Source organism: Corvus moneduloides, chromosome 13 (genome assembly GCF_009650955.1).
Source record: "Corvus moneduloides isolate bCorMon1 chromosome 13, bCorMon1.pri, whole genome shotgun sequence".
Taxonomy (NCBI): domain Eukaryota; kingdom Metazoa; phylum Chordata; class Aves; order Passeriformes; family Corvidae; genus Corvus; species Corvus moneduloides.
In genome coordinates this window covers 19,727,456-19,743,721 of record NC_045488.1, presented here as the reverse complement: position 1 = coordinate 19,743,721, position 16,266 = coordinate 19,727,456, and the positions used below count along the sequence as shown (strand labels likewise).

Here is a 16,266-nt window from a genome sequence, read left to right as displayed (position 1 = left end):
TGTTGCAGTTTTACAGCTGGACACAAAGCCAAAGGGAAGAGGCTTCTGGAGCTGCACTGTGGGAGATGACTGCTGCTCACATCTCTCCTTGCTGTGGGTCTGTTATGATCCAGTTTTAAGGTTCTTAGAAATGCCTCTGCCCGAATTAAGGTGCAAATGAGACCATATGCCAGTGACAATAGTAAGGGTTTTATTTGATGGTAAATATGAGAGCGAGAGAGAGAGAGAGAGAGTAAGAAAGAAAGAAGTAGAAAATAGGTGGGGGGGACAGAAAGAGTGACAGGGACAGAATAAGGAAAATATCACCACTCTGTTGATCCTCTGCAGCCGGTCTCTTGGTGGTGAAGGTCCCCCAGAAGGCACAGAGTCCCACGGGTGTATATGCTCAGGCTAGGTAAGCATGTCCCCTGGAGGTGGGGGTCAGTCTCTCACAGCAGACTCTGGGTCTGTTGCACCACGTGCAGCCCTGTGGGGCCAAGCCTCTCACAGGAAAGTCCTGTGGATGTGCCCTGTGGGGTTGGGGGTTCCACAGCTGGGCCGGTTTGGGTAATTGGAGGATGGGTGTTTATTGCCTCTCACCAGAGGTTGCACCACGCACCCAAAACCTCCTCCTCCTCCCCCCTCGGCTGGGCAGAGTCTGTGTAAACCTGGCTTCTGTGAGCTGTACTCTCCCCCCACCCCAAACTCAGCTGGGGATAGTTGCAGCTGGTGGCTTTGGCCTTTTGCACACCCTTCCCTCAGCCTGAGATGACTGAACAATGTGTTTCCCTTTATCTAATCAACAGTTTGACTTTCAGTTCAAAGTCCCACTCTTCAGGGAGGCTTCTGCAGTTGTAGCTTCTTTATAATGAGCAAAACTTTATATCAATGTTTGAGGCATGAGCTATTTTCAGGCTCTGACAGGGTCCAGCAGCTCAAATCCTGCCTTTTCCATCCCTGAGCTGGCCCCAGCAGAGACACAGGAGCACAAAGACGGGCCTGGAAGCAGCTGGCCCTGTGGTTTTGCAGAACGCCTGAGTCAGGATTCTGGGGTCAGAATTCCCAGCAGTGCCATGGATTCCCTCAGGGCAAGCCACAAGCCACCACACACATGGCAATTGCAGAGCTTGGCTTCCACTTGGATACCAGAATAATCAGCTCCACAAAACCAGCCTGCTCCAGTCACTGGGGGTATGGTGTCTGCTCAGAAAAACCCTGAAAAAGTCCTCATGGGAGCAAGCAGTTCTTCCAGCCTCCAGCTCTGTGCTGGATGTGAGCCAGGAGAACATGCCCCTGGCATGGTGAAAAGATCCTGATGGGTTCACAGGCTGGCTGTGAGTCAGTCTAGGTGTTTGCAGATAAAAGGTGTCATCGAGTGAAGATGAGTGGCTCTGTCTGGCTCTCTGAATGATGAATGAGGTGTTGTTTCATACAATCAGAAGGAACCTCTGTGTGAATCCTGAAATACAGTTTTTGAGACAGCTGTTCCTGCCTAACCTGACAGGCAGCCCTTTAGTCAGCAGGAGAGGCTGCTGAAACGGTGGCACAGTCAGGTTTAAAGTGCCTGCAACCCACCTGCATTGCAGCTGGTGCTGCAGGGATCTGTGGATCTGGTATCCCTGGTATCCCTGGTATCCCTGGCACAGGGGGCTGTGGAGTCCCTCGAGCGTGGGAGCCCCAAACTGCACCCATCAGGGTCCAGCATCAACATGTTGCTCCAGAGAGTTTGGGGGCACTGCACTGGGGTAGGTGAGTCAGGGAGCCTGGGTGGGGGCTGAGGGATGGATTCCACCCAGGAGCATTGGGAAGGAATGAGTTTTCAGCCCCACTTTTGCTCTGGCAGTTGGAATGCCCGGAGCAGGCAGCTTTGCCTCATGGAGTCTCAGTGAAAGAACCATTAATTTTGTATTAGGACATAAAAACTGTTTGAGCTGAACAGACCAATAGTCCTTCCAGCCCTGTATCCTGTCTCCACCAGAAGCCAAGCCGGATGCCTTAAAGGAAGGCATAAAAATCCCATAATGCCCATAATTGTGCAATACTACCCTGTGAGGGGAGATTCCCCTCTGACCCCAGCTGGCAGCAGCTCCTACCCCAGAGCAGGAGAGGCAGGAGCTGCTCTGGTTGTCTGGAGCTGGAGTCCCTGCAGATGCTGTTCTTGTGCACATAAATGTCCAATCCTGTGGTGAAGCTCTCTAATTCTGGTTGTTACAGCGCTTTTCTGATACCCTGGTGAGGAGCTGATAGTGCTGGATGACCTGCTGCAGGCTGCTCTGAGGAGAGCAGAAGAGGAGCTTTGTCCCTTCCCCATGCCAGTGCCTGCCCCTTCTTGAACTCTGGAATTAGTTTAAAAGTGTCCAAGGCCAGGCTGGATGAGACCTGGAGCACCCTGGTCCAGTGGAAGGTGTCCCTGCCCGTGGCAGGGGTGGAACTGGATGAGCTTTAAGGTCCCTTCCAACCCAACCATTGTGGGATTTGTGATGAACTCTCCCTGTGGCCTGACCCTGCCATGCTGGGAGGAGCAGCGCTGCCCATTGCCATGCCTCTGTGGGCTTTTGGCTCAGGAGCTGTTCCACAAGCAGCCATGTACCAAAAGTAGGTTTCTTTGCCTATGGAGTGTTTCCTGGATATTCCTTAGAGAGGGATTCTGGGGCTAATAGGAGACTGGTTGATCTGTGGCCGGGTGTAACCTCAATCTTTGGGTGATAGAAGCACTTTGTAGTCTGGCAAGGCCCTCTCAATCCTCCTTTCCTTGGACATCCCAACCAAGCCTCTTGCTGTGAGTGCCAGGTGGAGCTGCTGGGATGCTGAGCAGGTGCTGTGTGACAGAGGCTGGAGCTGCTGGAGACCAGGATGGTGGCTCCCTGTGATGTTTGGGAGGAGAGCTTGACATAACTTTAATGAGAATTTCTTCATTAGATTTTTGCTAATTAAGTAGAAACTTAGATTTTCACCCATGGAAAAAGACCAGCTCCCAAGTAGCCACCTTTAGGATGAGATACCCATCCCAGAGACCACCTCTTCCACTGGTCTGACATCCCCAGCCCCCCATCCCTGGGCATGGGAGAAGTTAAGTCGAGGACTACCCATGAAGGAGCAGCAAAGGTGTGTTTGCCTGCTGGCAGAACAGGAGGGGGAATGGAGGCAGGAGAGCAGGTCTGGGCGTGCAGAGCGGGGAGGAGGTGACACCGCCTGGGATAATTGGACCATTAAATCTCACAAAGGCACCGACACTTACACAGCGTGGCTCAGGGAAACAATCACTCTCCAATAGCAATCCTAGCTATCTGCAACCATTTTTCTGCTGATCCAGTGCTTAATCCCATTGTTCAGACTGCAGGTTAAATTGTCCTCACCCCACAGTGCAGAGGCCAGGTATGTTTGCAGAGATGTGCAGGCACGACCGAGGGGAAATTTTGGCTCAGAAATCCATTTGTGAATGTCTCTCAAATGTCTGCTCCTGCTGCCTCTGCCTACTCTGCCAACCCTTCCACCTCCAGAAATCTCCACATCAGGAGGAGCCGTCCCAGCTCTCTGGTCAACCCCCCTTTATTCTGCCCTGCTTCTCCTGAGTACAAAGAATGCCAGAGCTGCCTGCTACAGTCACAAAATTGGCTGCAAATCCTTCTAGTTTGCAGAACTGTTTTAACTCTCTTTATTTACTGTAGGTCTGGGAAGGAGGGGTTTAATCCTTTAGCTGCATTCTCAGACTCTTCAGCTGTGGGAGCCCAGAATGCCATTTTTGCAGTAACAAAGGTGGAATTTTGCATGCAGACACAGGGCCCCAGGAGCTGGGGACTGAAGAACACCCTGTTTCTGAAGGCTTTGTAGTAAAGTTGTGGCTCTGGGTGCTTTGGGGCTCCCAGGGCTGATCCTGGATAATACCTTTATAGGTTCTTAATTCACCAGCTCTAATCCATGGAGCACATCAGACCCCCCCCTGGATTGTTGTTTGGGTGGTAAAGTGCAGGCAGGAGGTTTGACCAAGGCTGCTCAGATCCCTGAGCTGAGTTTGTGGTGCTGGGTGTCCCTGGCCAGGGACAAAGCCCTGCTCCCGTGGTTGGTTACAGGTCCTGTTCAGTTCTGGAGTGTTCAGGGGCTGACTGTGCTCATTGCTGGGGTGCTGGCCTGAGTCCTGGGGCTAAAGCCCTCGGGGTCTGGGATTAAAGCCAAAAGCAAAGAGAATTTTAGCCATCTCTTGGGTTTTTCAGCAGAAAACCCTTTCTCAGTCCGATGTCTGGCCAGGCAGGAGATTGCATAACACTGCGGGTGTTCCAGCTGTGCTGCTGAAGTGCTGGGTGTTGCTTCTGTCTTGGTTTACTCTGGCCTTTGGTAGGAAGATGATTTACAGGTGTTACCTGGCACAGTCACATAGGTGACAGCAGGATAGGAATGAGACCCTCAGCCTGGCAGGAAAGGGTTGGATTGGGACAGAAGATCCCAGACTGTGGGATACCAGGTCAGGGGCATGAGGTGTGGCTGGAGCTCCTTGGGGAACGCGAGCTGGAAAGTTTGTGACTCCCAGTAATTCATTCCTTTCCTGGGGCTGTCTGAGCTCCATTAAGACTATCCAGAGATGCCCGGGGTATATTTATTTTCCTCTTTTTTCCCTTTGATGCCTCTTTCCTTACTGTGGGAGACTGCTGCAGCTCGGGGCTGCCCTTCTCTGCCTGGGCTGGCCAGGGCTCCCTTGGTGAGCAGGTATTAATGGCAGGGGAGGGCAGGACCTGTGATAACTCAGCCTGGCAGCCCCAGCAGCACCAGGCTGATGGAATGGTCTTCAGAGACCCAAAGAGCTTCAGTCAGCACATCTGCCTGAAAAGAGTTGTTGTGAAAGGGTGAAGGAAGTCACCCCAGATCCCAGGACACAGGGTTCTTCCTTTAGGCGGGTGTGACTGGATTGCTGCCAGCAGTGTGGTTTCACTTTAACATTCATTTGAACAGAGAAGTAAAGAAGAGAATGGATTTTTCCTCCTGCCAACGATTTATACACATCCCTCTCACCCAGCCCCTCCCACCACTTCACTGAGCCCCAGGCAGAGTTTTGAGGGCTGGTGTGGCTCAGTTTCCTGCAGCTTGAGCAGGGAGTTGGGCTCTGGGTTCCCCAAGTCCAGACGTGGGACTCTGTGGCTGAAGCATGGTGTGGAGCACGTTCTCTAGGGGCCCAGTGTGGCTGCAGAAACCTCCTCCTTTGTTCCTCCAGTGGTGCTGATGTCATGGTGCCATCCTATTCCCCGCAGATGGTTTTCCTCACCCTCCCATTAAGCCAAGCCAGCCTGTTAGCACAGCACATGTCCCAGGACCCAGATTTGTGAACCAGATCAGCTGTTCCTGCTGCAACACCCCTTGCAAATGCTTATTTCCTCATGTCCTATCAGCCTGGAATTCTTCCAGGGCACCTTAGGGGTAGGAAGCACCTTTAGTTTGTGAGCAGGGTTGTTGCTTATCCCTGTTGCTCATATTTTTATATCTCCTACACAGTGATGAGCCAACTCAGTACCTAGGATGGTCACCCCAGCACCTGTCCCCTACAAACTTGGGACACCTTGTCACCACTGTGAATGTGGAGGTGCCTCCTGATGTCCACTGTCCACTCTGGGGCGTGTTACAGGGATCCCAGCTCCCCGTGTCACTGCCTTGCATCACCTGCAGCCCCAGCCCTGCCTCCCAGCTGGAAGGGGCTGGTGTGGGGCTGGCAGGATGGGAGCCAGGACTGGCATCTGGCTGGGCAAGGGAACCACTTCAGACATCACACTGGCCTTGGCCCCAGTCAAATATTTTCTGTCACTGATCCTTACGAGTCTTGTGGCATCCCCAAATGAGGCACAGGGGATTACAGAGCAGCCAGCTCTCCTTTAAAGCTTGACCTTGGCATCAGGCTGGTAGCATGGCAAGGAAGAGAGATGAGTTAGCTGGCAGCCTGCCTGTGTGTGCCAAGGGGCCTTTAAAGCCTCAAAGGATGCATTAGTTTGATGTCCGAGGCTTTGTTTGTGGCGATCCCTGGAATCATCCTCCTCCCTCTGTGTGCGTGTACATGTATTTCCTGCCTGCATCCCTGATGCTCCCCCATCCTGTGTCCGAAGGGCTCGGCTAGGCAGCACGGACAGCTCCAGTGAGACAGATGGAGATGAATCCAGGCCTCTGTGGGGACAGCTGCGTCCCTGACAGTCCCCTCTGGTCATGCACCTGTTAGGAACTATACTTAGCATGGGAAAACTTTCCAGAAAAGAGAAAGCAGGGCAGAAGTGGGCAGGCAGAAAGGCTGGGAATTTGGCCTCATTCTCCTCGGCAGGTCCCAAAGTGCCTCTCAGTAATAGCATCCAAAAATGCCAATCAGGTGAGAGCAGGCGGCGCTCTGAGGCCTGCTGGCACTGTCTGGGGACAGCCTGAGCGAGTGACAGCTTCATAACTCCTGGATGGGATGCCAGCGAGCGCCGCGTGTTTGTCCTGCCAGCCCCAGCGGTCCCGAGCACTCGGGAGCTGCCATATGGGAGCTGTGGGGGACCCCGGGGCAGCCGCACGCTGGGGGTCACGGGGCAGCCCCTGTGTCCATCACGGCTCACCCGGGGCTGCTGCAGCTCCTCTCCCTGTTCTGCCTGCCTGTGCTCCAGCCTGGCTGCCACACTCAGCCATCCGTCCTCAGCCCTGGGCGCTGCCAGCTGCCTGTGGAGCTCAGGGAGATGGATGGATTGGATGGGGGAGGAAACCTCCTGTTGGTGCTGGGCAGGGCTCTCTGAGAGGACACAGGAGGCTTTGCAGCTCTTCCTCTGATAAATGAAGAGCCCTCAGTTAGGTGCTCACAGCCTTGTGGCAAATTAATGTGCCTTGTTCCCTGCTCTCCCTCTTCTTGCAGCAGGGGCTCCTCGGGAGCCTGGCACAGAGGCAGCAGGTCCAGGTGGGTTTAAAGGCCACGTTTTCTTTGTGTTCTTTTCCTTTGGTAAGTGCTGAGCTGCATTTTCAGCATCCAAGGCTCCCATTGGCACAGGAGGTGCCCGATGGCCATCTCTGCTGTGCACGAGTGCAGCCTCTCTGTTCCCCCCATCTTCATCCCTGCAGAGAGGCTTCCCTTTCCTGGAGCTCCAGCTGGTGAGGAGTGAAACCCTATCCATGCTGGGTGACCGAGGGAAGCTTCGGATGAATGAGAATCCAGCATGGCCGGATGCCTCCGGAGCGGCGGGTGCTGCTGACAGGTGGCATCTCCTCCCTGGAAGGACAGTGTTCCTCTCCAGCTGCTCCCTGCTCTGCCTGATGCACGGCCTGTCCAATACCTGCTGCTGCTCCCCAGTTAGCATTCCAGGAGTTATGGCCACCGGGGCTGGTGCTTAGTGAGGGGATTTGCTGTACTTAGGTGAAAAATGCAACAGGCACTTTAAACTGCCCCGTGGCTAAATTGAGCTCTGTTTTCCAATCCCTGCAGCTCTCAGCTCTCCTCCTCTGCCCTCTTAGCAAGAGGCAAGGAAACTATTAGGTTGTGCTTAGGAGCCACCTAAACTTCTACTAAATGTCTTCCCTGAGTGATGCTCTTGGTCAGTGCTTCCCCAGCATCAGGGGCAAGGTCTGGGTGTGAAACCAGGAAAGGAAGGGGGAATACAGCACGTCACGTGGATACCAGCAACGTCTCCAGCTGACAGGATAAACCCATGGTATTCCTGACTGCCCAATCGAGATCTTTGTGCCACTGGAACATCTTGCATTTGCACACCTGTGCAGAAATGTGAATAGGAGCATCTTAAAAGTTCCAGGTGCTTCAGCCCTGGTGGTACCAGTGCCAGCTCTGGTGCCCCAGGATTGGTTTCTGTGCCATCAGAGGTGAGGAAATGCTCATCTCCTTCCAGTGGCCACTTTGAGCTTTTTCCTTTTAAGACTGAGAAAATCCTTGTTACATTTCCTGACGTTTCTGTGTGGTGTGAGGAAGTGATCATAGAGAAAATCATACCTATTTCTGCTTGGGAGTGGGAGAAACAGGAGGCCATTCCTCATCTCAGTCCTGGGTTTGGATTGAATGAACCTGGTAATCTGGGATAACTGGATAACGTGTATGGTACTTGCCAGGTGCTTAACCCCTCTTCATATGCCAGGGAGGCTTTCTTGGAACTGGAGGCACTAGCCAGCATAAATTGCTTCTGTCAATGTGCTTTATTGGACTACATCAAAGTAGAATCGATAGAGAGTTAAAAAAACCCCTAACAAAACAGGCTTTCTAAGGCAGAGCGAGTCATAAACAGACAGGAGTGTTGTGCAGGTCAGGTTTCACCTGGCAGCCCAGGAAACAGGGGGGTTCTGGCTCTGTCAGGGGTGATTCATTGCCCTGGAATATTTCAGGGGAGGGGAAGCATCCAGGAGCTGTTAACACACTGCTGCAAGGAGAGGGGCTCCGAGTGGGTCGGGTTTGTGCCTCCAACTTTGCTGTCACAGATTTATACAGATATCATCTCTATCAGTGTAAGTTATCTGTTTCCATTTAACCTAGATGACAGCCCGAGTGGGGTTATTGCATTCTAAGGTTGCTGGAACTTGTTAATAATTTAGACTAATCAAGTAAAATTAATTCACTCTTAAAATCGAGCTTATTTGCATTGGCTTGTCTGGTTTTTTGTGACAGATCTCTCTGTGGGCATATGTTTGTGTAAGCTTTTTGTGTGTGCTCGTGAGTGTTAGTGTGCATATGTAATTTCCTTCTCCATCTCACAACCAACAGAGGCTGAGCTGCATTTAAATGTTGTGCAGGAAAAATGTGAAGAAGGTCCACCCCAAAGTGGAGCTGAATAGCTGAGGTATAAATCCACAGGGAAAAATGGGGTTTGTAATGGAAATGCTGCCTCGTTTTAAATTATAGCCAGGCATCTGTGAGGCTGAAATTCCTGCTGCAGCATCCAGACGGTGCCTCAAGCTGGCTGCACGTTCCCAGAAATGAAGAACCCCCCCAGCCTACCTGCAGCCTGACCTTTGTGCTGACACTGCCGTGCAGCTTTTGTGCTGCACGGGGCGGGTGCGAGCGCGCAGTGACAGATTGCTGCTGACAGGGAGAGGCTCCTCCAGCTGCATTTCTCTGCAGCCCCTGCCATATATCCAGGGGCTTGTTAGAGGAACAACAGCACCAGCCAATAACCAGTTGGTCTAAGCCCCTGGGACAGACCGTATGGCCCACACTCTGCTTCCTAAGCTGTGAGTATGGAGTAAATTCAGCTGCCGTAGCACTTGCAGCCCTCGTGTTACACAGCGAAGGAGCACACCCGGGCGTGCGTCTGTCTGTGGCAGAGCCTGTACCTATAAATAACAGTGTTTGTGTGTGTGTGTGCATATTTATGTGTCTGTGTATTTATTGTGGGTGAGGCTGGTTGTAGAGCAGCCCAGAAAATGGAAATCCTTTTGTGCAAATCCGCTTGCATGGAGGCAAGGAGAGCCAGGAGAGCAGGGCTGATGAATTGGCCCTGAACCGCGATGACAGTCCTTTTTTTTTAAGTCAAAACAATTTCAGGGAAAGGGTCTCCAAAAAAAGGTCCAGTTTCAGGAGGTAGCTCAATTGAATTTCTGGTTCCTGGCTGCCTGCCTGGAGGGCCTCTTGTCACTTCTACTTTCTTCCAACAAGGCAGAAGGCGGAATTGACAGCAGCCTTCCCGCCAGGCTGTTAGGGAAGCAGGGAAGCCAGATGCTTTGCCTCCCCGCTCCCTCCCCTTCTGCGGCCCGAGAGCCAGAGAGTTAAGTTGCTTAACTCTTCCATTCTCCCTCTCCAGTGTTCCTGGTCTGACCCAGTGGGGATCCTGAGGAACGAAATGCCTGGGAGTGGGCAGAGCCGGGCATGTGCTCGAAGGGTCCTCACTCCCGAGGGTGGGAGTGTGTGTGTGTCACAGGAAAGTACCCTCATGCTTTGTACAGAACAGCAAAATTAGACTTTGACACAGAAAGATTCTGCAGAGAGGCACATGGTGGGAACGAGCTGATACAGGAGCCTCTCCCCCAGCAAACCCAGGGCAAATAATATGATTTCAGAGCTTCCAGCCCAAACCCACTCCTAAACTTTCCCTCAGCCCCTGCTATTTATGTCACTGCATATAGGGTACAGTGTAGGTGAGAGCTAGAATATTCCTGTAATTTCTCAGCAAGGACAGTATGCTCAGCCCTCTCTTTTCTTTGTGTGGAATTATCATCTCTAGATGTTAAGGGATGTGGAAGATTTCGGTTGCTGTTGAATTAACATTTCTATATGCATCATTTCACTAGATAATTTGCTGACTCTAAAATTTTTGTGTAATCAAATTGGCTGGCTGTTTTAACATTTGTCCAACACCATTTTTAAGTGGTAGTTAAATGAAGTGGAGAATGGAGCCCTTTCTTTAGACTCAGGGCTGTAGCAGGGTGAGGGTCTCTGGTATGGTTTTTTGAGACAGGACCTGCTCTGTGTCAGGGGTTGTGCATTTCCAGCACTCACAACCACAGAGCCCTTTTTAGTCTGCCCATAGCTGCAAAATGGGGTGACAAAGCAGTAGTAGATGGCCAGGAGCTGACACCCTCTGTCTCTCCAGGCTCATCTCGTTGCCAAAACCTTGGTACAGAGGTTAAGGTGAGAACCCTTCTCCTTCTCTACTAAGGATGAGAGGAAAAGGCTTCAGGCTGTGCCAGGGGAGCTTCAGGTTGGGCACCAGGAGGAATTTCTTTTTGGAAAGGTTGGTCAGACATTGGAATGGGCTGCCCAGGGAGGTGGTGGAGTCCCCATCCCTGAAGGTGTCCAAGGAATGACTGGACATGGCACTCAGTGCTCTGGGCTGGGGACAAGGTGGGGATCAGTCCCAGCTGGGACTTGATTGTCTTGGAGGGCTTTTCCAACCTCAGTGATTCTGTGAAATAGCCCCAAATGGGACCAAACCAGGGCCTTGAAGGGAAAATTGTGCCGGGGGAGGTTTAGACCAGGTATTAGGAAAAATTTCTCATAATTTTTAGGAGCAAGGGTGGTCAGGCATTGGAACAGGCTATCCAGGAAAGTGGTGGAGCCACCATCCCTGGAAGTGTTCAAAAATACGTGCATGTGGCACTTGAGGACACGGCTTAGTGGTGACTGGGGTGGTGGTGCTGGGTGGAGCGTTGGACCTGGTGATCCCAGAGGTCTCTCCCAGCCTCGGTGGTTCTGTGCTTCTGTTTCTGAAGTTCACCTGCACTGACACTGCCAGGCTGTGGGCAAATGGCTCTGCAACCTGTGGGCTCTGCTGGGGGCCATGCAGGCACCTCCAAAAGCAGGGAAATCATAGGGTTTCCCTAAAAGCCACCCAGCCCTTCTCCTCCTGTGTGCCCCTTTGTGTCTCCCCATACCCAGGAGTTGGATCTCTGTGCTCGTACACTCCTCCCTTGTGCCAGTGATCCCCGGGTCCCTGTGCCACCTTCCCCAGGCAGGGAGGATGGTGATGGAGCAGGCATTCCTCTGGGTTTGGCATGCTCAGCTCAGGCAGGAGGGAACATCAGCCTCAGGCAAACCATGAACATTTGTCACCTGCAGCAAGGCAAAAAGTGTTGCCCAGAACAGCCTTTGGAAATATTTTAATTACCCCTGGTTGATCTGGCAATCAACGAACTTCTCTGAGATAAAGATCACAAGTGGAGACAAAGTCTAAGGGGAATTTTATGCTTGGAGTCAAATTTCAGCAATGTTTTTGAAGCGTTTCTAATTGGGATGGTTTAAGAGCCATGCCCAAACCTCCCTGAATCCAAACAGTTCTGATGTACGTGGGAAGCAAATCAGTCATGCAGCTCCAGCACAGCACTGAGAGCTGGAGCAACATGGGGCTTCTAAAAGAACCAGCCTAACCACCGAGGTCTTTCTGCTTTATAGTCAGAAAACTTCTTTAATGGACTGTAAATCAAAAAAGGAAATTTATTTTTTGTTTCTCCAGGCTTGAAAGACGAGCGTGCATCTGCCCGACAGCTTTCAGAGCGAGCCATCCCTGCCAGCCAAAGCAGATTCTCCGTGCTTGCTTCCAAGCAGCACGAGCTGAAACAACTGGTGGCAGAGTGGGGTGTCTCTGCAGTCCTAGCCATGAAGAGAGGTGATTATTCCTCCTTCCTAATTCCACTTCCCAAGAGGAAATTATCCTGTGCTAGAGGCGTGCACCTTCCTCTGTTCTGTCAACGTGTGCTGCTAGGAAGATTTATTTCAGTAATAAGGTCTTTGCAGTGAAACTTAACAAAAATGAGGGGGCAAGTTTATTAATTATATATTTTACAGTTAATTAAAGATAATATTTAACAGAAGTAATTGCAGGCATCTGCCTTGATGGCACAATTAATTTCCAGTAATAAACGGGTTGTGTGTCCCTTTGTCGGACTGATCAGAGACAAATCCTGCCTCGTGCTAAACCCCTCTTATCTCTTTCCATTTGCAGGAGAGGAAATGTCCTCCTGCTCAGAGCACAGAGAAGAGGCTGGAGCTGGGCTGCTTTCTCCACAACTGTAGAACTGTGGTGAAATGGGGATTCTTTGTGTTTCATTGGCTTCTTTGAGGAAAACAGCGACCACGAGATCAGACAGAGCCTCGGGGTGAGTGTAGGTCCCACCACCCAGTTCTGCCAGTTCCCTGCAGCTGGGCCTGGTTCCTTCCATCCCATCCTGCCTCTCAGCCCCAGCTCTGGGAGGCAGGAGAGCTTTGTTCCACAGGACTCGGGTCTTTCACCCCTCAAGCTGCTTCTAAGCAGTCTCTTCCATTTGTGCTGAAGTGCTGTGTAGGAGCCCTTGTCACTCGCCTCAGCTTGTTCCAGCATGTTCCCAGAACCTGGGCATGGATGTAGATGAGCTGTCCATGTGGGAACTTGCTGGGCTCTCAGAGCACCTGCCTCTTTGGGGTCTGACACAAAGGGTGCCCCCGGTGTGCCCTGAGGTCTGTGCAGTTGGCAAGTTTATTCTGCACTATCACTGGCAATGTTTCTATTCTCCTGACACCTCTCAGACAGGTTGGTAGGTTCTACCTCGTGCAGGTATCCATCTCCCATTATCTTCCTCCTACCTGAGGTACATACAGAGCCTGTAACACACAGCTGAGTGATTTTTATTCCCTCCACTTGAGGGAAGTAGCTTACAATGTTTTAAACTGGTCCTCTGTGATTGACTCATGCCACCTATTTCTGAAACGCAGCCAACAAGGTAAGAGAAGATTTAGAAAAGTTAACAGTGTCCAGATCCATTTAGGACAGGGAGGGAGCCCAAAAGATGGATAAAATACTGTAAAGAGCCAAGCCCAGCACGGCTGCTCAACACAGAGCCATCCTCTGAGAGTGTGATGTTCCTTCCTGCTTCCTTTTTTATTTGTTATGGAAACTATTGGTGCAGTTGGTGGGGGGCAAAGGAACTGCTCTAGGAGCTCTGCGCACCTCCAGGCAAGGTCCTTCCTATGGAGCAGGTGATGGGAGCTGCTCAAGGAGGTACTTTTCCAAAGGCATGCCACAGGGATCAGGGCTCGGTCCAGTCTTTTTAGTGTCTTCATTAATGAGGCAAAAGATGGGGTAAGCAGCATGTGAATGACGTGGAGGGTGAAAGGAAGAGGGAGCCATGCCAAGGGCCAGGGGAGGTCCCAGGTTCCAGCCTGGCCAAACTGAGCAGGGCTGGGCTGTGTCTGCCGTGGGCTCAGGCTTCACACTGGCCTGGTTTTGTGAGTAAAAGCAGAGAGCTGGGGCTGAGCCTGAGCAGCCTGAGCTGGGTGTGTGAGGGCAGCTTTGAGGCGAGTGTTGGCTGTTCTGCTCCAAACCCCAGGTTTTCTGCAGGCCCATCTTGTAAACATTTAAATGCAGGAATAGCGGGCCCAGCAAGTCTGGGTGGGGATTTGCTGGCAGGGAGGAGAGCAGAGCGTGTGTGAGTTGCATGTCTCCCTCTCACGTGCCTGCACCCGTATGTGCACGTCTCCCAGTGCCTTCCAGAGAGATTTTAATCCAGAGAGCTCTGACAGCCTTTCAGGCATCAATCACCCAGCGCCGCACGACCCCTGCAAGGTCAGGCAGCGTTATCAGCCTCCCCCTCGGAGCAGCGTTTTGTGCCTCTGCAAGGAGGGATGAGCAGAGGGAGAGCGGCTCCTGAGCGTCTGTGAGATTTCCTGCAATCAGAGCTTTCCAGATTCCTAGAGCCAGGGATGGGATCCAGGTCTCCCGGAGCCCCGCTCCCTGCCCTGACCACTGGAAACACTTCCTCCCCACAGAAACCTCACCGTGAAACCACCCACCGGAGCAGGCCTTTGTAGTTTGGCAGGCAGAGCACAGGCTCTGCTCTACCCAATCCACAGGCGCATTTTTGGGGTTGCGTGTTTACTGAAATCTTGGCTTTGCCAGCCTGCAGAGAATAAAAGTTGATTGTTGAGCAGCCAGGGCTCGGCGTCGCCCTGCCTGTACGTGTAAATACCCTGCACAGCCAGGCCAGGCCAGGGGGGATGTCTGTGGGGCCACAGCCTGCTCGTGTGAGGAGCCTTGTCTCTGCTCTGTGCTCAACACGTCTCTGGTTACCTGCTCTCACTGGAGCTTTTCTGGCTTCTCCAATCCTTTCCTTGGCTGCTCTGGCTGCAGGGCCTCGTGATAGCTGGCTGGGTCTATTTATTTAATAATAAAACTTAAAGAGCGGGTTGTTTTCCAGGCAGTGGCTGTCTCTGTGGAGCCAGGTCATGATGCGGTTAGTGTGGAGGGAAGCAGGGCCGCTTGGGGAGCTTAAAATCTGCCAATCCCACTATTCCTTCTGCCCCTCAGCCTTCTCCCAGTAACCCCTTCCTCCTGCACTGGCAGGAAAGTTTATGATGCCGTGCAGGCTGTCCAGACCTTGCCACTTCCATCTCTCTCAGGATGTGGCAGGGATAGCAGAAGAGGGAGTTCAGAGCCCAAGGCTACAAACAGGACGATATGACAGTAAAGAGAAGATGCTGGAACACAAGGAGTGGGCCTTCCTTTGGTTATTTCTCCTGTGCAGATCCCTGCAGCTGTCACAGCACGTGCCTCTGGTCTCTCACCCCCTTCTATAGGGGACAGTGGTATCCTCCCCACAGGACTTAGCAGTGTTGTCTTTATTCCCATGGCCGGGAAGCAAGCACACTCTTTTAGAGGATGGATTAGTCAGGGGTTTGAAACAAAAGTCAGAGGTTTATGCTCTGGATCCTAACCTGAGGCATCTGCTGGTCCTAATCTGAAGGGCTCCCCCACGCCAGCTTCACACACGGTACCCCCAGCACGGTACCACTGTGCTGCTTTAGGAGATTTTGTTTTCTTCATCTCCACGGAATCCTGAGTTGTGTGGTACCTGCCTGACAGCACTGCTTTGGGCAGAGGTCAGTCAAACCACTCCCACTCCATCACCAGTGCTTTCCTCCCCTTGGGATTTACAGCTGGGTGAGGAAACCCATCCCCATCACTCTCTGACCTGGGCTGGGCAATGTTCAGGTGCATCTTACAGACTCCACGTTCCAAGAGGCAGGAATCTGTCACAGCACAGCTCTGTGCCTCGAGGGAGTCGTTCCCTGAAGGTTTGGCTTCAGGAATAAATCTGTACCTCCATGCTCTGCCCATAAAACTGGTAACACTGAGATTGCTTTACACATCAGCAACAGAATGGAGACAGCAGAGGCAATCAGGACCCAAAATAATTATGTTTATCATCTATAATCATCACACAGAGTCTAACAGCACATTAGCACTTCCAGCAGGCAGTTTTCAAGAGCAGGGAATGCAGGCAGTGTTTTGGAGGATGCGCTGATTATTTTAAAGGACACCAGCCACAACTGAACATGCCGTGGGGGATTCTCTGAGCTGCCAGCACACCCTTTTACTGCATGTCTGGGGAACAAGAGCAGGGCCAGTGCTGAACCATCTCTGTAAATGTTACTGGGTGTAGTTTCCAGACTCAGGCTGTGGAAACAACAACTCAGCCTCTTTCTGACTGATCCCAGGGATTTGGAAGGTGTAACCTGGAAGAGCCTACAGCTGCTTGAACCCATCTCTGTGGAAGGGGTTATTCCAAGGGAAGTCTCTCATGTTTCCCCTTGTGATGCTGCCTCTGCTCCTCCCTATTTTCCTGCCAGTCCTGAAATACATAGCCCTGAACAAGGACTTAGGAGCTGAGCTCCCTGGTGGCAGAACTACCCTCCCTTGTGCTACTGCAGACTCTTGGGGGTGTGGGGCTACAAATGTCCAAGCAAATCCAAGTGATCTCAGTTCATAACAGGTCCCTGAAAACATCTGCAAGCAGCAAAACCCAACACCCTTCAACCCATGTCCTGCAGCATGGTCCTCTCTCTCCTTGTGCCGCACTGTTAGGGAGGGCTAAGCTTTGCAGCAA

General features: G+C 52.0%; 1 long non-coding RNA gene across 1 annotated transcript in view; it reads left to right on the top strand.

Annotated features, from left to right (window-relative positions):
- LOC116450376 overlaps window positions 1-16,266 on the top strand; it is a 104,636-nt gene that overhangs the window by 33,223 nt on the left and 55,147 nt on the right. The window contains exons 5-6 of the long non-coding RNA XR_004242775.1: window positions 11,862-12,014; window positions 12,351-12,504. This is a non-coding gene — a long non-coding RNA (uncharacterized LOC116450376). The remainder of the gene's footprint in view (window positions 1-11,861; window positions 12,015-12,350; window positions 12,505-16,266) is intronic.